Source organism: Haliaeetus albicilla, chromosome 4 (genome assembly GCF_947461875.1).
Source record: "Haliaeetus albicilla chromosome 4, bHalAlb1.1, whole genome shotgun sequence".
NCBI classification, from domain to species: Eukaryota; Metazoa; Chordata; class Aves; order Accipitriformes; family Accipitridae; genus Haliaeetus; species Haliaeetus albicilla.
Window position 1 is genome coordinate 4,933,055 of NC_091486.1, and position 24,067 is coordinate 4,957,121.

A 24,067-nucleotide genomic window follows, 5' to 3' on the forward strand; every position below is an offset into this window, starting at 1 on the left:
AATTTATGAAAAAACTGGCTTGATACACAGTGTTATATTATCAAATTGTTTGGGTGTAAGAATTGCCTTAATGTATGGCCAGGATTTTCAGTGTTTATTCTTTTAATGCGCTCTCTATGAAATCAGAAGAAGCTGTTGATACATTAAGACTCTACCTTTATTTCTTGCTTTCCATTTTTTTAACATGTGCAAAGCCGATTTGATCAGCGTAGTTACAGCCCAGAGTTGCTGGGTAGATTTGGCTTGCTTAAGAAACCCCTTCAGGTATATAACAAGTGTTATTCAGTACTGAGAGCAAACATCTTCCAAATGCAATGCATTATTTTGCTTTTTTTAAATTTTTGGTAAACTGCTCTGAAAACTTCTGTAATTCTGTTATATGAACAGTGACTAAGCCTCTGCTTATATCTTGCTTTGAGAGGAAAAGTTTTAGTGGTTATAGGATGAAAGCTTCTTTATCAGCAGCGTGTAGTGATAAGTATTTGAAAAATGTTGTGACGAGTTAACTATTACTCATCTTGTTTTACAAAGGTGTACAGAAACCATTTTAAATAGTGGGGAAAAAAAATCACAGAAATACTGGTTTGATTCTTCCTTGTAATTAAAAAAAATCCTGTGTTGCAGCTTGTGTCATCTTAGCTTTATTTTACTAAATTTTCATACATGCATGTAAAGTTTTTGTACATATAGATATATGCAAAAAAATGAATTAGAAGAATTAGTAGGGTGCTGTTAATATGAAGGTTTTATTGATGGTGTTTTAGACTGTATGTGGTGGTAGTGCACGAGGGAGTATTTCGGGAGTCCTGAGAGTTGCCAGCAAAGACCATGCTTGCTTTGTCATTTAACTGGATGCTTTTCTGTAAGGATGGCATCTCGCAAGTAGACTCGCTAGTAATTCCTGTGTTATTTCAAGCTAAATGGTTCTGGATTTCTGGATGATGTTTCTAGTTCTGGGACACTTAATTGCATGTCCAAGCTTGGACGTCTTGTTTAAGATCATCTTTGTTGCAGTGTAGGCCTTTCATACCCTGGTATTAGTGTCCAGCTTCTTGCAAGATCTCCCGGTGTTTCCTAGAGTCCTTTGAAGAATCACCTAAGTTGGAAGCTTCTTCTGTTATCCCACAGCAAACAGTATCTGAAGAAAGAAGGAGAGAAAGAAAATCTTAGCAAAGGGCTTTGCTAGCAACGGGGGCTCTAGCCTTTAAAGTGTCAAGTCTTTGGAAACAGCAGCAGTAACTTCTGTCTGGTACTGCCTTACCTGTAAGTTTGAACTACGGCAGCTTGCAGAAAGGTCAGGGCTCTGTCTGTTCCCCCTCCTGCAAGACTTTGTTGCATGTGGTGACAGACTATCTACATTTTCACCTCTGCCGTAGCATCCTGGGATCATCTGGGAAGCTCCAGAATCAGTTATATGCTGCTCTCTTTGCTCCTTCAGGTGCTGTATAGAAAATTAATTGCTCGTAGTAGTAGGCAGAGTTTGCAGTCGTGATGGCTCTTCGAGGTAGCTGCAGTCAGATGTCATGGACATTTGCTGAAGGCTGGTGTTCAGACTGCAATAAAATAATGTACCTGCGGTCATGTTGTAGACCTGTATTTGCATCTCAGCATATGATATATTGTTCTGTAATGCCGTGTGTGTAAAGACTAGCTTTAAAGTTGGTAATACATTTTTCAGAAAGTCAAACTCAAAAGATTTTTAAATACTAAAATCTCTTCATAATTGAGACTTTATTTTTCCAACTGTAAAACCAGTGTCTAAATTTACAGAACTTACAAAGACTGCCACAGGCAAGTATGCACAACCTGTGTAATAAGAAAGCAAACCTCCCAAATGGTCTCCAGAAATTAGTCTAGAATTCCTGTTTCTAACTTGTTCAAGGCACTGGATCTTAAAGCCATTTAACACACATTGGCTGTATCCAGTCTTGGGTATAAGAATAGTTTAATTTTGGGGAAGGATTCGTTTAGGGTAGAGAAGTGAACAATTCCATAGGATTCACAAGCAAAATACAGCTCTTTGTTGTGAAGTACTGGAAGTGATGCTGGTGGAGATGCTTCAGTCGAAGATGGAGGAGGGAGGGCTTATAATAATTTCCTATTTCTTGGGCACTTTTTTTATATAGCAGAATGGTTCCTCAGGGTAGATGAATAATAACAAAATATCATGTTGGTGCTGTGCTAAAGAGGAAATTCATTACCAAACGTTACTTTCAAACTACAGCCTCTCCAGCCTGACTGAAACATCTGCTGCGGTCCTTCTCTCTTACCCCTACTCCCTTTTTTCAGCCGGGGCTTCTGCCCATATTCTATGCAGTTTCCTGTGGTGGGGTATAAAGATATGAAGAATTGATGAAGATTATCTTTGTGAAGGTAGTAAAAGGTCTGGAGTAAGCCTAATAAATAGATAGGGATAACTTGTAACAAGGAATACACAGCAGTGTCAAAACTGTTGTGAATTTTCAAAAACAAGTTTTGATCTTCATCCATCCATGATTCAAATAAAGAACATTCACTTTATGGCCTGCAGCACAATACAAGTTGTACTTTGCTAGCTTTTGGTTAAAGCAATGAACATATTATTTGAATTTTAGGAAAGACAGTTTGAAAATGTACTATATTTAGGATTTAGTCTTGAAGTTATAAGAATAACTAGTGTTTTTTGCTGTTGCTGCATCTTTTAATGTTCATGTGCAAAGAATGACGTGATCAGAGTTGTCACTGGGAACATTTAGTTTTTCATGTAAAGTATTTTTGGGCAGCTCTTATTTGGAAGAACATGGGATGGAATATAAAAGAAGTAGCCTAAGAAATTACGATTTATGTTAAAAGGTCGCAAATTATAATTATTTGGATGCTATTTCTGCAGTTAGTCTCTGCAAAAATGGAGAAGGTGAGTGCAAACTGGTAAGGCCAAAGCATTTCTCAAGGTGGTAGTTTGGCTTTGGGGGTTCTCATCATTTAACGTAGCTGTGTCTTTTCAGAGACTTGGGAACTAAATGATTTAATTCTAATTAGGATCTGTACACATTTATGAATGAGAAGTCATGTATCTTCCTGTAGACACAGTCTTTCTATTACATGTTGTGTTTGCATGTAACTCATACTATGTGAGAGTTTCCATGAAAGCAGATGGATATGGTTCCATTCAGTCTGTCTCTAGTACGCAAAGCTATTTTGTGTTGTCAATAAAAATCATAAATTCTTTACATTACTGAGCTTTATTTCCAGCCAAGGAGTAGTACATGAAAGTCTTACAGGATTTTTAATTGCTATATTTCTTTTAATTCTCCATTTGGAGTGTGTGTGTGTGTATCTCTGTCTGGCCCTGACTCTACTGGAAGATTTAGTGAAACGTGCTCTTCCAAGCAGGTCGTTCTGATGAGCAGGTTACAGGGAGTAATGGATTTGGGAGAGGTTGAATCTCAAATGTTAATGACATTGTTTTGATACACAGTAGTATACTGTGTTATCAAGGAGGAGCACCTACTTCTGATGAGGTCCTTCTGTTGTACATCTGTAGTATGGAATGAAAGCCTGTCTGGCATAAATGTTTTATGGTGTTTCAGGCTTTAACTGGTACTGCGATGAGAAGCGTGACTGGGTCCTTAAATCCCAGTCATTTGAGAGAGGTGGAGAGAAAACACCCTTCATAACTTACTGTCACAAGATTGTGGGATAAAATTTAGAGTAGTAGCAGTCATGCTCTACGGCTGCCTATTGATAACATGGTTTTATTCTTGCCCTCCTGGCTGTAGCTGTGTCTCTCTCTTCCAAGCTCTGCATTGGATGTAAGGTCAGGGGGTCAAAATTTTTATATTTTCAGTTTGCTAGTCTGAGCCTTCAATCCCAACCTCCCTCCCCCAAGCTTTTAATACCCTAATAACCACTTTTCCACATACGCTTTCATGAAACTTGATTACAGTTGTTCATAACCTCTGCTTTCATCAGTTAACTATCTTCAGCCAGGGAAGTCGAGCTTTGGTTCAGTGATATCTTTGTACTAACAAAATACGAGGACGCTTATCTCCATGTTGATGTGCTTTCCAAACTGTGGAATTTTCCTGTATTTGCTTGGCAATTTTTTTTTGGTCTGTACTCCTTAATAATACTGTGATGCTTGTGTCCCCTACGCCCTGAATCTCTTTCTCTAGGAACTCCTCATATTCTCCTTTATTTTGAGAGTTGGTAGGTATTATGTCCTATTGAAAGGCAGCACTTCTATTCTTAACACAATCTCAAAACATAGAAAGAAAACATTGAGCTGTTTGCCATGAATTTTACTTAAATGGATTTTTATTGAGGGAGGAAATGTGATTATCTTCAGATCATTCAGGAATTTAAGTAAAAATACTATGCTTTGGTAATTTTGGAAAGCTCTATGTAAACTTTTAAAGCCTGTTGTTTTTCTGGTCTACAAAAGTAGGGGCTTCTGTAGGCTATGGGATTTATAAGCCTGGGCCAGGCTTGCTTTTACAGCGCCTGGCCATGTGGCATCAGGTAGCGTAATGAGACTTGACTGGTCTGACTCAAGACGATTGGAACCCCCACCTCTGCTCCTTCCCACAAATAATGTATTTTTTTAAAATCTGTCAGTATTGCTCTTTTGTAATGAGGACTGATATAACTAAGCAGTCTTTTTCTGTATGTAAGGTATGTTTGAAGTAAGGGTGATGTGCTAGGCTGTTGCCTAGGTTGGCGTAGACCGAAGCCTAGAGTAAACACTGGTTTAGAGCATTACATGGAAACTGCATAGGCTTAGATGCTGCCATATGGCAGAACTCTTGGTCTAGATTTTATATTCTAGAAGAGACTTAAGAGTCTTGAGGAGAAGACTGTCTCTCTCCATGGGACGGTTAGTATAACTGTGGCTTGTGGTAAAAATAAATAACACGTTAGGCAGCTGGCACTCTGCACCTATGTTTTCCTATCCATACTCTGTGGTTTAGTGTTTTTTGCATTCAGGGCAGGCTACAGCGAAGCTTGTTTGATGAATTGCAGGTTGTCTCATGAGTATGATACTTTGAGAATAAAAGCAATGCCTTATCATTAGGTGGCTTCTTTCTGATTCAATAAGCAAGCCTTCCATTATATATTGGTTTCAGAAACAAGATATGGGTGTGTGTGTATATATCTACACATATATATAAAAAATATAGAGCACCCTGAAATAGGTACAATGGAATCCTAGTTATACAAACAAAAAGCGAGAATCTAAGTAGTTCTGTATTCAGTGTTAATGATCTTTATTTCGTTTGAAAGGTTGACCTTTGCAGGGCCTTTTCTTCTGAAGTAAAGAATAGGCTGATCTGTTTCTCCCACAGCTGGAAGGGCAGGGGGAAATTTGGTTGATCTTTTTTTTTTTTTTCAGCAAGACTATCACAGGGAATGATAGGGCCAGTTGCTGAGATTGCAAAGGACTGTGCGGCCCCAGGCATCTTGAACTATGTGCGAAGACTGATTCTGTTTAATGCAAAAAATATGAAATGCCTAAGTTTAGACCAAACACTGATTCAGGTCAGGAAGAATGGGATCCTTCCCATTGACTTAAAACAGATACGTGAGACTTCTGTATGATGGTTCATATAAATCAAAGTGAATGGGCATTAGATTACACATTCATCATTATGATTATCACTTGAACTGCTTAGCATGTGTAACCTGGTAAGCATTTGCCAATATTGTATTTAGCTGTAAAGACAGTATTAGGACATTATATTCTGAATTTTATTTAATTTATTGTGGTGGTCTAAAGCTCTACAATTTGAAGAGTTTGAGGCAGAAAGATAAATGATCAAGAGCATGCACATTCTGCATGGGAAATCCATGCAGTGTGTGTGTTTTTTTACATCTGGTGATCTAGTTACTCAGAAAGCATGCTTTTTACTGCAATAAGAATCTATTTAAAATTCTATTTTAAATTGGTTTATATTGACTTAAAAAACATCTTCTGTTAGATATGTAAATGCTTTCTTGTGGACAAAAGCATTCTGCCCACCCAATTGTGTAACTTCAGCTTAAGCCAATTTGCTGTTTCCAGCCTCTTAATTGTTCTGTAATCTATGAGTACAAAGAATTAAATGTGTCCAGTCTCGAACATTTGGTTAATTTCATTGTGTTCAGGGAGATGGTTTACAGTTTGGGTCTTGGGATGTGGAGCTGGGACTTTGGCCTGTTGACAGTTGTTTTAAAGGCTGAATTCTGTTAGAGCCTGTTGCCTCTGCTAACAAGACTTTCCTAAAGAAAGACTTAAGAACATTGTATAGCATCCAAATAAGAGACTGAGGCGTTGTCTTTAAGCGTTTAAAATAATTTTAAGATCCATGGCAGGGACATGTCTGGTCAGATGGGTGGGGGTCACTCTTCAGAACTGAAAGATCTGGAGAAACCTGACGATTTGAGGTATGGTCAAGGATTTAGCAGAGCTGCTGCAGAAAATGTGGATTATTGGGAAGAGATTGAAAAGATTGTGTATTTTTGCAGGCCAGCTCTCCTCCCTTTTCCTGTTGTAGCTCCTGAATGGGTGAAAAGATCTGAGAGTACACGCATGTGGAGAGAACGTATGGACTGTGGTATGATACGCGTGTACATTCGTATGTGAGGTTGATGTCTGGCGGGACAGCGATACTGCCCAGGTTTATGATGTTACCTGCTCCTGTGAGAAGGGCTGCAGGTCTGTCAGGGTCACAAGCGGAGTACCTCACCTGAAAGACTGATGTGGGGATATACAGTCAAATATATCTAATTTAATTTTACTAGTCTTTTATGTGTAAGTAGCTCTAGGAAGGCCTGCTAAGTGTGGAATTACTGTTTTTTCTTTCCATTTGTGGTTTAAATTAGACCAGTCACTAGTTTTGTTACTGGATTTTCATATATCTTATACAGCCATTCCTGCTGCTTGTCATCCTGTGCTCTCCCTACTTTTGCATTACTGTGGGCTCTGGATCTGTGCTTGATTTAAAGTCAATAAAAATCTCTATCAGAGCTTCTGTTAGTGTTGAAAATCTCTAATCATTTAGGATATTTTTTTGGCAGATGAGCTTAGGAAAGCTGATCCTAAATGTGACCGTGATTTTTTAGGGGGAAAAAATCCACTTTTTTCATTGTTAGTGGAAACTGTAGATGAGAACCTCAAAGAGGAACACCGAGGGGCATCCTCTGTAGGTTGTCCACAGCATATTTGGTCAAGAAAAGAAACAGTTTAAGGAATGTGACATGTGGTTCTTGATGCAGAAAAAAGCTTCGGTATGCCTAATACATTGGAAAACATTTGTTCAAGAGCACGTCTTCCTTGTGCAAAATTTGCCCCTGTAGTATTATTAAGGTCAGTATCCACGTAGGTTATCTCATACATGCTGAACGTGATGCCCGAGGTTAGCTTTGGCTTGTAAATGCAACTTTAAGGAATGTTTTGTCTGGTCCTGTTAAAAAGCGTCTATATGAATTGTTTGCTTGGAAACTTATTTACTCCTGTTCTTCCTGGACTTGTCTTCAGTTCCTGATTAAAAAACAACAGTTGTAAATGAAACATTGTGTCCTGTTTAACAAGTAAAGTTTGTGGAAATAATCCTCACGTGTTTACATGTACTCATTGACTGATTCTCTTTTTAAGTGAATTGGTATTAATTTTAAGGTAAATGTTTTCTGTCCTGGATGTTTAGGCAGACTTTTCTATTCTTTACTAAACCTCGGTGTGAAAAAATGTGTTGTCAATTTTGTGAGAATAATGACTATGTCGTATTGTTAATTGAGGAGTATTAGAGTGAGTCTGTGATTCAGGGAGGAGTTATCAGAATGCTGTCTCATAAAAATCAAATAAACTCGGCTTGTGGATCAAGTGGGCAAGTTCTCGTGTCCCTGTAGTTCTTTGAATGTCCTGGCTTGAATCTTTACTACGAAAGAGGTCTCTGCACTTCATCGTGTGTTGGCGTGTTCACCGAGAATCAGTATTCCTCTTCTGTATTATTACTTGATAGCTTTTTCATTAATCCTTCAAAAGTACTGGACTGCTTAATGGAGTCGGAATAAAAAGAATGCAGTTTCAGAAAGTCTTCCGGTGTGTGATGTTTGCTTTCTGCATTTCACTTAAGCATTAATCAATTAACTGATTTTGATTCTAGTCACTTCTCAGGTTAGATCTCAGCGATACGTGGATGGATAATGTACTCTGTAAATTAGGTGTGAAACGGTTGGAGAAATGCACAAGCTGGTGCTGTGCAGAGCCAAGTCAGGTTTGGCCTGGCTTTACTTTAGCTTGCATATGTTACCTTGTGAATGCAGGGCAGTCTGGCAAGGCTAATGCCGAGCTGGAGCTAATCAGCTGTCCTGGGTCTAAGTTGGTCCTGTAGAAAAACTGCTCAGATGATCATTTTCTACCTGCACGTTTGTGTCCGTTTTGTTGCTTGAGGTGTCTGTCATCTGGGCTATCCTATTCCTGCTGTTCGAGGTGATGGAGAGGGAACTCGGGTCTCTTTGCGCTGGTCGTGTTGTAGCACAGCTTTGCGATGCTAAGCCTCGTTTGATGAATGTCACCGTTGCAGGTTTTGCAGGTGGAAGAGTCTTTAGCTCGATGGTTTCCTGAAGGATGTATTGTGAGGAGGTGGTGGTGGGGCTGGTGGGAGGCTCGCGCTGATACCCGGCACCCAAAGGAGCATCGCGAGGAGGCGAACACCCCGGCTTACCAGCAAACTCCTGTGGCTTCTGCCCATCCCATCGTCCAGCAGCCAGATTCATTGCACAGCACCTAGTTGTTTTTCCAGGAGAAGGAGGAAGGAAGCAGGTTATTTGGGAAACCACTTCTCATTCTTAGCTTCTCTTTAAGCAGTTTAACTCTTAGTGGCTATTACTTCAAAATTTTTACGTTCAGCTCGCTTTTGCTATCAACTGCAACTTTCTTGATGCCTTAATAAAAGTGTGCGTGGGATTACTGTTTAAGTATTGCTTGGCTGTCCTGGAATGAAGGTTTTCTTCTAAACTTCTAAAATTATGAGTTGGTAGTAGTGAGCCACAGGCCATCAAGTGCCACAGTTTTGCTTATGAATAGGACCAGAAAGTATTTCAACAAAAATTTTTTACCAACTACCTTTAAAGATTCTGCCTAAAAATTAAAGCTTACAGTTTATGATATTACATAGATAGTGAAGAATAATTAACTAGTGTTTCTTGTGTGTCATATTATTTCAAAATTAGATTTATTGTAGGCATATTATGATGGGCAGCATTGCAACTTGGAGTGGCTGTTCCCTGGAAGTGAACGTCTGCTGAAGATGTTCAGTGTGATCCGTGGTGGAACTGAACTGGATGTAATTAATTGTTTATTGAAAAAAATCTGCTTATCTGTTATGTGAACAATGGAAAAAGAGAGCAAGTCATCAGAAGTAAAGGTACAGCTGCCTCCACTCTTCTGGTAAAGAATTCTCAACTCCTGAAAACCCAATCTTGGCAGATAGTAGATGCCAAGGATGGAGAACTGGGCTCGTGTAGTCTCCACTTAGTTAAGCTCTTTCCCCAAAGTTCTTTTGCCCGCTCTGAAATAATTTCATTGTGAATTTATCTTAGCCCTAGCATTCATCTGTTCAGCAACCTGTAAGTTCTGCTCAAGCTGTGAGTTTGCACCCTCTGTTTGAGGGTGAGGTTGCTGGCTTTGGTTTTGGGTTTTTTTTTTTCTTTAATATTATGAGCATTTTATATAATGATGTTCCTGTCATGCTTTTGGCCATGAATCAGCAAAGCATTTATGTGCATGCTTTAATTGAAGCGTGGAGTTGTCTCGCTGTGCAAATGTTGAAGTCAGTGAGACTATTAATTAAAATTAAGTATCTGCCTAAGTGCTTTTTCTAAAAATGAGTTGCTTCATAACAGCTTTGGGCTATATTTGGGGTTTGTTTTTCTAAAACTTTGAAAAAAGGCATATAATTCTCTCTGAATTGTATGATGATAAAATGTAGCAGCAATACCAGAGGGCAGAATGTTCACGGGATGGAGTGTGAACTTTCTGCCTTGTAAGATGTTACCTAAGCTGCTATATATTTATTTTTAAATAGAATAAAACTATTACAGTTTTCATGTTGTGCAGAGGGTGGTGTCAAGGAAAACATCAGGAAAAAGTTACTGCTTAAGCTACCCCTGTAGTGGAAGCACACAAGTTATAGGAAGCAGTCAATTTATCATCTTGCTTACTGAGTCCCTGGTTACAACTCCGTTTTTCTTCCATCGAGTAAAACCTTGCATCAGTTAGTTAAAGTCAGTGCTTCTCAGCGTGAGAGTTCTTAGCTAGTCATGGTGTGTCATTTATATTTTCTATCTGTAGTCGAAGGCATTAAAAGTATATCCAGGGAATACTGAGCTGTGTTTTTTTCCTGTACATCTTAGACAATTTACTATACAAATTTACTGTACAATTTACTTTACAAAATTATCTGGTTTATTAATTCTTGCAGCACCTTGGTGAAATAGTGTACTTTTATCTCCTAAGTCTGGCTCTTTACCAGACTCACTTTATCATGCTAGCCTGTTACCTTTTTTTTTTTCAGCTTTCTTTTAAAAAGAGACTTTTTTTTACAAGCCCCAGTATTCTCCACCTGCAGCAAACCAATAAATTAATAGCGGAGGGAGGAAGTCCCTGGGAACACAGAAAAGAGGAATGTGTTTCAAGCTGCTCGTACTGTCAGACTGGTGATTGCACCTCTGCTGTCTCTGCTTGCAACACTGATTTTTAAGATCTTTCAGACGTGCCTTTTTGCAGGTATGTATATAAAGCACTGACCACATTCTTATGCAGGAAATGGTGAGAGACCTTAATGCACGTGATGCGAGCTGGGAAGAAGCATCGTTTGCCTGAGGTCATACAGGTATTTGAAGTCAGATGCAGAATTAGAGCGCAGGTGTTTTCTGACCAGAAGATGATACTTCTGAGGCGCTTCAGCGCGATGAATGTCGATATCCCCACGCTGTTGGTTTTTTACTGCTGCAGTTCTTAGTCTTTGTCATTAGCATTTATCATTCTTTTATTAGCAGTAGAAACTGACACTCGCACTTGCATGTGAATACAGTACAGATTCTTGCTGAAAATCACATGGTTGTTTCTAAAAATGGGCTCAGAAGGTTACTATTTTAAGTCATTAATTAATACCGTGGGGGGAGGGAGTTGCATTTGTTTAGCATCAGTGCTAAAAGTTTCTGTAAAGCATTGTCACGTGAACACAAAGTAAAATTTACATTGTTTGGGGGAAAAATACCAATGTTGCCATCTTTACTATGAGCACATCAGTTGCTCTTTATTGCTTTTTAAATTTGATTTCATTGTAGTGTGGCGAGCTTTTCAATAAACATAGTGGTTTCATTTATATAACACTAGAATTATTGTTAATGCACAGTTTCATACTGCGAATTACGTATGTAATATTGTGTCCGGTGGGATCCTGTATCAAAAAATTTGCATAGTTATAGTGCTAGTGACATCGTATCTCATACAAAGAACCTAGGGACCTGATACAATATCAGTAAAACTGTCTCATAGGTATGATTCAAACAGTTTTATTAGCAACATATGGGGTATGAAGGAGCCACAGAGGGTAGTTTTGAGTGTAAGGGTGCTGGCCTATCTTTTTCAGCCTGTAATTATATCAGTCCTCTTCTATGGCATTATTTGTTGCTGCTCTGGGATTGCTGAAAAATAACTACTAATATGGTGACACAAAGGATCAGAATAAATTATAATTGTTGACTTTACAAGAAATTCATTGGCAAAAAGGCTTACTATCCTAAGCTCGGATGTCATTTCTAGTTCAGCTTCGGAGCTAAGCCACATATATGAAATAATATCTTTTTGAAAGTCTTAGCGTTTTCTGGCAACCTTACCCTGTTGTATTGAATGCTTTTGTGATCTGACAGATACAAGGAAGAAACTTCTTTTGGCTGCATTTTAGTTTTTAATCTTAAGCTAGGAGAGTGCATTTGCTTTAATTAATGCTAGGATATTGAACTCTTGTTCTCCAAATGGAACACATTATAATTAGTCATCTTCAAATAAAGAGTACCTCATTTAAATGTTTTGACATTAAAAACTAGCAAAAATATAACTAGAAGATTACAGTAGTGCTCTGTTTAGTTGTACTTCTTAAAATCATGATATATATATATATAAAAAATAATTTTTACATGTTGTAAAAATAATGGAAGTTTGGTGGCTTAATGTTTCTGCTAATTGGCTAACTGAAGAGCCACAGTGTATACATAGATACTAGAGAAAAGTACTATTTGACTACTTCCCTGATAACTTTTTAAAGTGCTTGTGTTGTTAAAAACACTGGGCTGAGCAATGTCTCTATGCAGAACAGCTTGTGTGGGAATTAGGATAGTTACATAGATTTTACTCACAATTGCCTCTGAATTCTTTTACTCCGCATTGAGGTTCAGCATGGAAAAAACTAGAGTCTGGGGGACAGAACTGGTGAAGATTAGCAGGAGATCTGTGAGGATGGGTCATCTGTGCCTCTGCAGTGCTGGGGCCTCTGTGCTGCTTCACTGATGTGGAAACATCTTTTCATCCATTTTTCTCCATTCCATTTCCATTGTTTCAGTGTAGATCTATACTACACTTGTAGAAATTTGATCTGGAAGGGATCCTGAGAATTGTTCATCTCTTGTCTTCAGGTAGGATGAAACTTGTTTGAATCATTCCTGATTTACTTAAATATATAGTAAAGAAAAATAATAGTAAAATGACATAATTTGGAATTTAATTGGTAAACTTCTTTCTTAGGGTTCAAGCTCTCCATCAGAAGTGGCAGTTCAGTTAAGATACATTAAAATTCTAGTATTCGCTTGCAACACCTTCCAGAGCTCAGCGTTACTTGCTAAGATTTTCAAGCGTGTACTCTGGAAGCCATCAATGAAAATACTGAAGCATACTAGACTGAGGACAGATTCCTGCCTGTTTCCAGTGTTCTGCCATTCTCATAGTAAACTACTGGTTCTTGTTCCCACAGGGCAGTTTTGCATCCTCTGATGTTCCTGTATCTTAGTGGTATAACCTCGATTATATTTGTTCATATTTTCTAGAACGTTGTGTGAAAAAACCTCACTGAGGTCCAGATACATTTCTTTTCAAAGGGGAAAATTAAGATTAGTTTGATGTGTTTCCCCCCCCCCCACAAATCTTTACTGGCCAGTCCTCTAGGTGTGTACAAATAGGTTGTTTAATCACTTGTTTTGGTAACCTGTTGGTATGGAAGTAAGGATTGCTTGTCTGTAATTCTCATTTCTCCATTTTCTTCTCTTTTGGAGTAAGTTTTGTTTGTGCTAGCACTTCATGTCTTTGGGAGCTTTTCTGACTTCCATGAGCTTTTGAAGATAATTGCAGGTGATTCAGGAGTGATTTCAACTAGTTCCCTTAGTATTCAATAGTAAAAGACCTCAGACTTTGCCAGTTTGAATTTATGTTTTGAAAATCATCCTATTTCTACCCTATCTCGTCAAAAACTTGGGCTGGAAACTCTCTCACAAGTTCATTGCTGTTAAGAATCTTAAGTTCTGTGTAGACTGAAGTAAAAAAAAGTATTAAACCTTGTCATTTTGAGAAATAAGTAGAAACATGTGATCTAACTTGCAGTTGAGAAGTGGACAGATACCAACTTTTAGGTCTGTAAACATCACAATCTTCTGATCTTTGTATCTAATGCAGCTAGTCCTCTGGCTCCAAGGCAACCATCTACAGGGGGAAATGGTCATTTTCAGTGTGTCTCAAAGTCAGCTCTTTCTATTAAGACATCATTAAGCATAAACTTTTAAAACTGTTTTGATGTATTTTTTGCCTTTTTAATGTAATTTTGCTTTTTACACACTTTATTATAGTGTTTTCTCCTTTCCCATATCATTTTTTGTTTGCAGTAGGAAGTTCACACCCACTTTGCTAAAGATGGTAAAGGAGTGATTTCTGAAATTAACTATTAAATAAAAAAATTATATAAACAGATCTGGACATCACATCATAGGGACTCGAGAACTGTGTCAGGAGCCTCTAGAATCACTCATGTTAATTATTGCATATCTTTTAAATGTGTTTGTTTCAAAGTGCTGGAAGACTTCCAAAAAGTTTCTGTATTTAAAAGGGCAAAAAGGATGTCGCAGTGGATTTAGCCCAGGACAAAATAAAGTAAAGGTTAACTTGGACTTCTGTCAGTGAAGGCTTAAAAGCTAAAAAAAAAAAAATAATAAAAATAATTAATGCTGATCACTATGGTTTTGTGATAGAAGGCTTTGTGAGACAAAGCTGATGTATTTTTTTAATAGGATTTTGTGTCTGGCCTATATTGCTATATTAAACTAACTTACTTTAAAGCATTAAATCATTGCAACACAATATTTTGATATAAAAACTTGAATTATACATAGCTGAGACAGAAAAGATTAAAAATGCCCTGTTGCTTAGAGTGTAACTTTTGGGATGAGAAAGACCCACATCTAGTGGGTCTCCCATGTGTTTGTGGCTTAGTTGCACTTAATCAGCGGTTTTGTTGGTGATTTAATTTTTGGTGCTTTATTTTTGAGATGATGCAAAGAATACGAGAGAAATATATCCACAGTTAGTCATGCAGTCAGTCATCAAAATACAGTAAAACTGTAGTTGCTACAGAAAACTTGGGCTGGGAAACCCCATTTTGAGAATACGGGCGTGATACGAGGAGAGGCAGGGAGAGCTGGGACAGTTTACCCTCGAGATGAGTAGGCTCAGGGGCACCAACTGAAATACAGGAAATTCCGTTTAAACACAGAAAGAAGTTTGTCACCGTGAGTGGTCAAATGTTGGCACAAGTTGCCCGGAGGGGCTGTGGAGTCTCCATCTATGGAGATACCTGGAACTTGAGGTAGACCTGGGGAACCTGCCATGGTTGACCCTGGTTTGAGCAGAGGGTTTGGATGAGTTTGGACTCTGGAGGTCTGGTCCAACCTCATCCATCCCAGTTCTTTGACTCGAGGGGAGGGCTTGGAGGTGTGATGATCTGTGGTGACTATGATGCCATGGCAAAAAGGCTAGTGCAGTCTTTGCACGTACAAAAAAAGACCATGAAGTAGACAAACACCTAGAATCTTGACATTAACTTACACAGCACTGCAAGACTGCCATTAGTATATTGTCTTGAATTCTGGTGGGGTGGGGCGTTTCCCTGATGTGCGTAGAAAGGTAATGGTGGCTATCTCCTGTAGAGAGGAACTTTAGTGGCAGGTCAGGTTGATGGGGTCTTGGAGGAGTGGAGGCAAGGCTCACCTGGCTCCTCTGCTGTAGGATTTGATGAAGTGTGAAGTAAATGAACCTAGCTACTCTTGATGATCAATGGGCACAGGTGATTGTGGACTCTCCTGTCTTTTGCCTTTGGCTCAAGTGTAGTCTTTTTTTGCAGACAGTGCTAGACTAAGGAATGTATTTGGAATAAATATTTGGGTGGTATTTTGTTGGAGGGTCTTAGCCTAAAACAGTTGGGAAGTTACACCAGATGAGCTCATACACTTTTTTCTTTTCTCCCCCTAACTCTATTCAGATTTAAGAACACTTACAATTGGGAAAATTGCACTTTATCATCTGTCCATTGGACTGAAGCAGATAGAACGGATGGGAAAAAAGTACTGCTCGTCACTGAGATTCATAGACAAGATTCCCAAACTGCTTTGTTGAAGACATGTAAAGCAGCACAGCCTGGTATTTTACTGCTTCCAGTTTTGAATGAAGGTAATAATACTTCTGATAAATATCATGTGTTTCTTAGATGAAAAAGGGAAAGGGAAAGTGTGTTTTCTGCCTGTCAAACAGGGAACTACACAAGCCACAGGAGTTAAGTGGCTCATGGCCAATAATTCAGTGTAGAGTCGGGGTCCTGGGCTCCCTGCTCTTGCAGTATGTTGTCTCTCTTTGTGGGTCACCGTGTCCATGCAGAGTATCATCAATTCCAGAGCAGATTCATTAGTTCGGCTTCATGCTACACTTTGTGGGGGGATACTCGTAATTGTTTGTGAAGGTGCTACCTTTCAGAAGATCATTAAGGGATCAAGTTGAAGAACTTTTCTTATTTCTCTGTGTGGTGCTTGTTTGAGCAGACAGCAGGGACTCTACGATAAGGACTTCAGTGTGTGCAGTCTGGGGACTACCTTTCTTCATCTGCCTTGGTTGTGTGGTGGCACTAACTGGCTCCGTAAAGAAAAGGAGACTTGATTGCCTTTTGTGCCCAGCTCAGTGGGTACAGCCCTCTTGGTGTTAGTAGGTGTCTACTAATGATTTTTACTGTGCTTGCCTTGCAACGATGGTACGGTTCACATTGTGCTTCCAGTGTTTGGTAAGTCTGGTAAGGTTACAGGTTTTGGGAATCAAAGGAATCTTTCCTTCAAGGCAAGATTAGTGACATGCTTGCTGACTTCTCTTTTTCTCCTTTTTAATCAAAAACTGGATTCACATGGTTGCAACAGAGGTGGGAAATGTTAAGATCACGAATGAGGTATGTCTGTTAACAATTGTGCTGTACTTGTAATTCAAGTAGACCGGCTTCATATAGCTGTACATGAGAGACAGACCTAAGAGATGGGTGGGCCCTACAGCAAAATAGGAAGAGATGACCAAAAATGTTTGGCCGTTCAGATACATATTTTCTATTTACCATCCCACCTTCCCCCCCCAAATCAAAATATGTGGAATTCCACTGTACAGACTAGTGGTAGTCAACAGTGAATTGAGACTATATTTTATACTTTTGGTAGGGAAAATTAGTTTTCCTCACACTGAGAATTAATAAATTTGGTTGTATCTTCAAGTGTAAAAGACTTATTTGTGCATTAAAACCATAATGAAAATCTGGTAACTTTTTTGTGAATTTTGCGTGTGGTGGACATATCAGTCAGTATTTTAAGGGAGGGATCCCCCCTCCCCAATGTCTCTAACACTTAAACCAGCTGGGATTGCCTCTTTTAAGGGAAGGCCTCATATTTCACCATCACAGCCTCTATGCATGTAAAACAGCTCTAAGCCTGGTCTGTTTAAGGAAACAAGCCGGTGTGACACTGTGTGTCAGTGCGGTTCCTTCTCCTTTCCCCTTTCTATTCCAGTAACTTCTGAACTCATCAGGCAACTTGTACTAATTTGACAGAAGAGTAACAAGCCTAAAGTTTTTTAAGCTCCAAGTAACAAAAGTAACAAAAAAATAATATTACGGGCTGCGATGAGGGAAGGGCTGCAGTGTAAGCTCTTATTGAGGTAGCACAGAATTCCAGTATTTCCTAGATTGTGTTGCTTATATTGACACACATTTCTTCTGGTGTCCTAATTGATTTGTATATTCAACTCTGAGGCATCAGAACTGTGTTAGCACTGTAATTGTCTGTCGTAACATTATCAGAGGTCTCCATAGCATGGAGATTGTTCGAACATTTAGAGTCCGTATATTCTAATGGACTTTTTATTGGCTTGTTTGATGCTTGTGATACTCTTTTCCTCCCTCATCTTGCCATTTCCTTACAGTAGTTATTTTTGTTCCTAGCATCTAGGTCTTTCAGGGCATTGTTCTTTATAAATTCTAGAAAGTATCTTGTTAAGAAGCTGTTTTTCAGCTGCTTTTTATTGTAAAGATGCGGGCTTTTCCCTATCATTCTTCACTCAGTCCCTTTAATAATAATAATAAAAAAAAAATATTATAAAACTATCAGTTGAGTAGTCTGGAGTCTTTAGGGAGTAAATTGTATAAAACCATCTTTTTTCATATTTTAAAATTTGATGGGGTGCAATCAATTAATAGTATGTCATTCTCAGTGTAATGTAGGAAAGACTTGCCTAATTTGACTGTTTTCAGTGGCAGCCAGCGAGACGGCAAAGCCGTAAGAAAAAGTTGTTGAAAAAGTAGAGTTTTGGAAAGCCTAGTTCGAGTAGTGCATTTTCCTTTAGGTATTGCCAAAGAGTGGAAATGTTGAAGAAGAGCTTTCGTGTACTACAGTATCTGCAATTTGTAGGTGGTATTACTGTCCGTGATGGTTGGGGAAGGTATCATGCCCACAGCTTGGGCATGTAGGTGCATCTCTTCCAGGCAGATGATATACATGAGATTGAGGAAAGGGGCTGAAGACATAAATCATAACTTACTACAGGAAATAACGGGCTTTCGGTGATTCACGTGAAATCAAATGCTGAGGACTATATATGTTTAAGTCATGAATTCATTTATGATTAATGTTTTAATTATTTGTCTGTGTCGTAAACTCTGCCATGTTTCAAATTTAATTAAATTTGAGATACAGGAGTAAACAACAAACTCCAGGCCCTTCACTTCTTCCACAAATTGCTTACAACTACCACGATGCTTTCTCCGTGGAGGGTTTTGCCAGACACTAAAGGTCTGTAATGCCTCTGAGGCTGCTTCTTGCACAGACGAGAAGGGCACACAGTAGCCTTGTGAGTTGGGCAGAGAGGAGAGTCACATAAACTTAGAGTAGTGTCGTCTTCTGGTATGTATCAGTAGGTGGGAGAGGATAGGTAGCCCAGTCCCTGTTCAGAGCTGGGGAGAAACAACCTCACGGCGGAAGAACAGCATCTCTCTCGCCTCTGATGCAATCCCCAAGTGGGTGAACTTGATATGATGGGGGGGGGGGGGGGGGCGGGCGAGAAATGCTAGTTCACACAAGTATTACATGTTGTGTGGTTTTTTTTTTTTTACCATAAACTGTAAAAATTGTGTATGTTGTGAAGACAGAACTATGATTAACACTATACAGGATAAGATTTTCAAAAGTTTTTGAGAGTCTTTGCTGAACTGCCATCTTCAGAAACGTTTTAAACATTTAGGTACCTAAGTCTCCATGAGATTTTCAGCTTCTCCTTTTGAAAATGTGGCTCCAAGTTACTTAGGTATTTTTTCTAAAATACTTTCATTGTGCTCAATTTCGTATGGTGTAGAGCATAGGGGAAGGATATGCGTTGCAATACTACTAGCACACGCAAAACAATAGTGAGTCCAAGGGGAGATGGGCGCTTATTGGGGTGAGTGGAGTTTAGACAGAGACCACCAGTGCCACTCTGAGGTGACCAACTTCCAGTTTCTCATTTATTTGCATCAGGCATATACTAGGTAGGTAAGCACAACCTGTCCATCTGTAACTTGTTTCAAGCTTCAGTCTGCAGTTAAGTGGCTCCGTAAATGTTAGTGATTTCCACATGTAGGCTTTGATATGCAAGTGGTGGTGTTAAATGTAAAAGAAAATTTAGGGTGGGTCTCAGCTGTTGGCTCCTTTGCTGTGCTGCAGTGCTAGTAAAAATGCAAGACAGCGTGCAGGTTGCAGAATTATAAAGGTGACAGTTGTGTTCTTGGCTGCTCAGGTCTAGAAGGACAAGTGCCTCCAAGGACTGTCCTCCCCTGTGGACTTCTCCCAACTACCTCTTTCCTACACAAGCCCTTCCCACTCTACGTTCTGAGCATTCAGCTTGTTCCCATCCCCTCTGGAAAAGCAGCGGGATGAAGCTGGAGTGCTGGTGACCGGCTGGGTTGTGGGGTGCAGCTGTGCACCGTATCTGATGCATTTTTATTGTTTGAAGGCAATTCCTTCTAACCTTGTACATTATTCTTGTGTGGTCAGTTGCCCTTTTCACAAAGGACACGCGACTATGTTTTAAATAGAATGCACTTCACTTTTAACAAGGCCACTTTTCACAAGTAAAAGCCTAACGGAAGCCTAGCTGGTGAAGTAAGAATTTTTTGAAATTATTGGAGGCTTAAAAATGATGAAGCTTAATTTAAAAGCAGGAAAAATTCCAAAGTCTTCCTTTCCTCTCTTAGGGTGTTATTGCTAAAAGCTTGGAGTATTTTTGCTGAATTATGAAAATATAGTGCTTTAAAATCAGAGAAATATGTCTTAGTGCAAAGCAAAATGATATCCTGTGTTCAAATGGTAGCAGCAATGAGTACAGACAGTTTTGAATCATGTGGTTACTGCCGTGAAGGTGCTTCAGAGACTGAAACTAGAACCCTTTCTAGCACTTCCATCTGCATACCTGTAATTCACATCATCTTTAAAAAGGACTTTACCACACGCTTGCAAAGCGTGGATCGAAAGCGTGTGTATCAAATGTCATGCTGCACTTTGGTCTGGAAGTGGCTGAGGTGTGGGGGAAGTTTGCTGTATTTTTTCAGAGAGGTGTAGCATGGGCTTTTCCCATGCAGAAGAAAAGGCAATTGCAGAACATGAATTGGTGCTTTGTATGTAATAGTATATGTTTATACATAGGCTGATATGTTCTTTTCTGGTTTTTTTTTTTTCCCCCCCAACAACTTGAATTTGAATATTATCTACTGGAAATTTCACAGGATTCTGGTAAACAACTAATAATTATTTTTAGGTGATTTCCAGTACGTAATCTCATTAACTCACTGTTTCAGCATACTTTGTAACAGTATCTTCTCGTTTCTTTTTAATGAGACAAACAAGGGGTAGTGGCTCAGATGTTTGCTAGGAAACAACAGCTGCATAGGTACTGGCTAGATCCTGCAAGTGTGCTGCCAGTTCATCTAAGCCAACATGCTTGGTAGGACCCTGGTGTAGCCAGAATAGCTTTTGCAGAAGTAAATCTTAGAATACCAATTTTCTGACTTCTTTTGTACTTTTTTGCTGTTGTTTGTGGGTTTTGCTGTTGTTGTTTTTGTTTTTTAATTTTTCGTGAATATGATATTCCTATAGCAGGGCAATTTTAAGCATGTTTTAGATGTGTATGGGGCACAGTTACACACAATTTAAAAATCTCACTTAGGATGGACTCAAAAGTATTCCAAATATGAACATAGATAGATATATACACATACACACACATCTCTTGGCTTAAAGGATATTTAACTTCTACTGGCTTAGAGATCCTGTAACAGATAGGGATGCAGATCTGTAGGAAGCAATATTCTTGCCGAGATCAGGGGGAGGCTTGTTTTGCTCTTTTGTTCATGAAACAGCAGCTGAAAAGGAAAGCCTACAACTTACGATAGTGGCTTGCTTGCTTACAGCAAATATGCAGATTTTAATGAGGTCAAAGGATTCACTAGGTAGGTTTCCAGGCACCATGTACTTACCCAAATCACTGAATAATCTTTCAATATAATTTATTTAAGTGATGAAAGTGAAAAAGTGAAAGAGTGTCACTCTTGAGGGTGCACATATACAGCCTGTGGAGAACTCTTGACCCTGGCTAACCTGGGGTGTAAAAGTTTTGAAATAAAACCTGGAATTGCAGTGCGATAGCTTTGAAGCATTGAACGAGCTTGCTAGACCAACTGGTTCATCTCAGCTTAGAATGGAAACTAAACCCCCTCCTTGCACCTCGGAGGGAAGCCTAAAGAGGAAATAATGACTTAAAATATGCTTTTATCTTCTGTACTGAAAGAAGATAATTTTTCAAAAATCTTTTTATGCAGAAAAGCTGCATTTTGTGTCCTGTTATAATTTTTTTGGCAATTTAATCATAGTCTTAAAAATGCATAAGTGACTGTACAGTTCTAAAAGCATTTGACAAAAGCTAATTGTGTGTTCTGTGGTCAGCAAAAACTTAACTGTTTGGTGTTGCATGTTTTTATTCTGTAAGGCTATTGGCAGCTAAAAGGATTATGTATTTCTATATCTTTTATGAAACTAATGAAAATGAAGTTACCGTTGTGAAGCTTACAGTTTTGACAGTAAGAATGGCCCTTCGATCTCTGAAGGCTGCTGGATTCTCCATACAAGTTGAAACTATAAACATTTTGTGGCACAAGATGAATTGCTGGGATCCAAACATAAATTTTAGAAAGAAGAAAAAATATTGAGTGAATGCCTGCATCCCTGAATTTCTTGAATTGCTGCAGGAAAGAAGAGCCATATGGTATTGGTAACTTCTAATGCATTGGAAGAATATAGACTACAGGTGACTTGCAGGCATCCTGTGTGCAGGAATATGACCTAATTTTAGTAAAATAGGACTTTACGTTCAGCTTGCATTGTCCAGGAAGCTGAAGACTTTACGTGAACTACCAGATTAAGTAGTTCTATATATTTAGTCATTGTGGAGGGAGAGTGGAGCCCAACACCATGGGCCCAAACCACAATCTTTAATTTTCTTTTTTGAATAGAAGAGGAGCATGGAGGGAGAAGAGTATTTTGTGTTCCTTCTTTGAAAATGAAAACAAAGGAGACTGACATCCTTTTACTTTTTCAGTCAAGTGTCACTCATCCTAAAGTTGTAATAATCAATTCAGAATGGCTACTTACACTTCTTTACAAAATTGGATGAAAGAGCCTTGCAGATATGTTAAAGACCGCAAAAAAATTAAAAAAAATCCTAACTTCATAACTTTACTGAATTAGTTGTTTCTTTGAATTGCTTATTTTTAGTCATGTTGCCATAGGTATCAAAGCAGCTAGCTATTATCATTTCTTTGTAAGGTTTTCTGCTTTTTTATATTTACTTTTCAGCAAATCAAAGGATAGGTCTTCAGACACGAAATGGAAGGTGTGTTGTTTTAAAGATAGGCTAAACATACCTATACCGAGTCATTCTAGGTATTGCGGGTACCAGCAGCAGTGCAGATGCAGTGACACCGGATTTGCATATGGCAGCAACGTAATTACATACCGTGCATTCTTGGAAAATGTTTATCTTGGTTGCTAAAGCTTTCTTTTGACTTTGGTGTTTTATCTCTGCTAGCTAGATTAAGCTAGCTCAGATACTGCTGCTCACTACACTTACAGCTTTCTCGTGGTGGTTGAAAGGACCCTATGTGTTAGCTGCCAGTAAGTTTTAATGATACACGCTACTCTTGCTGATTTATGTTCAACTCTGCTTCACTTGAAATGGAGACATCCATTTTGGGTTCTTTGCAAGACCCTACATTATTCAGTCTTTGAAACCTTGGAAGAAATCTGAACCCCTAGACATTTTGGGAATGGGGGAAAATCCTCATGGTTGGGTTTCTGCAATGATTGTAAGCAGCCATGTAAGTAGTGTACCAATGATTATCAGTCTGTGGATTAGAAGGATATTTTGTTTCTAGACTTCATGTTACGTCAAGGAATAAATAGAAAAATTTCCTTAAGATATCAAAGATAGCAGTATACAAAAGCCTTATTGCGCCACGTACCGAGAAACAGTGTTTTGGTGTAGTCCTGTGCATAACTTCATAGATGTGACTGACAACAAGTTAAATGGGAGCCAATCATCTGCCTAATATCGCTGTCATTCACAAAGATTTCCCCATCGCGAATGTGGGGTTGTCCTGTTTATCTTCCTATAAGCACATATAGTCAAGTGACGGAAACACAACTTAAATGAGTAGGGCCCCCTAACCCATTCATGAACGCAGTGCTGCTGGAACCCGTAGAGCTTCTTGTACCAAAAAAAGGGTGTTCTGGGGATGATTGGTATTGTTTTTACACTTGCATCTTTTAGTACTGTTTTTTATTTAGTGTCATTTTGCGAAATAAAGGTTTAGTTCAGTTCTAACTTGAAAGACCGGCTTTAAAGCTGCATGCAGTGACTGATTTTCTTTTGAAGAGTTGAATCTATTTACAGAATCTCACTACTGTTTTTAACTAACTTCTTTGCAATGTTTTCTTTCAACTTTCAATTAGCTGTAAACCACGTGTAAAATGTCTTCAGTCTTTGAATTGCTGTTTTATTTAGCAGCCTGGCATATCTGTGAATCTAAATTAAAAAAGTCATTTAGCGAGGAAATAGTTAATAACAAAACATGAATACTGTTTGAAGAGGCTGTTAGTTTTGCTCAGGAAGTTTTCATTTGCTAGAATTTGTGCTGCCTCATTATTTGTAATATTGAAACTACTCCTTATCAATCATACCAATCACTTACATGAAGAAATGAAAGTAGTGTTTACAATTCTGGGTGGAAAACACTGAGTTAGGCTTAGTGGGCCAAATTCTGTTTGGAAATAAAAAGGTAAGAACCCGAAGTATTGCCCAGAGTATCACTAAACCCAGTCTTGTCTGTTTTAGCAGGATTCTTAATATCTTTTTGGAATGGCTAAATTTAGTGAAAAGATGCAGCATAAGCATTTTGTGAGCCAT

The 24,067-nt window shown here is 38.7% G+C and overlaps 1 protein-coding gene across 11 annotated transcripts in view; it reads left to right on the forward strand.

Annotated features, from left to right (window-relative positions):
• Positions 1-24,067, forward strand: part of GTDC1 (glycosyltransferase like domain containing 1) — a 185,623-nt gene that overhangs the window by 11,834 nt on the left and 149,722 nt on the right. For 10 of the 11 annotated variants that reach the window (XR_011324266.1, XM_069780753.1, XM_069780757.1 and 7 more), the window contains one exon: positions 15,540-15,727. The exons of the other annotated variant lie outside the window; for it this stretch is intronic. The gene's annotated coding sequence lies outside the window, so the exon portion shown is untranslated. The remainder of the gene's footprint in view (positions 1-15,539; positions 15,728-24,067) is intronic. 11 annotated transcript variants of the gene reach the window in all.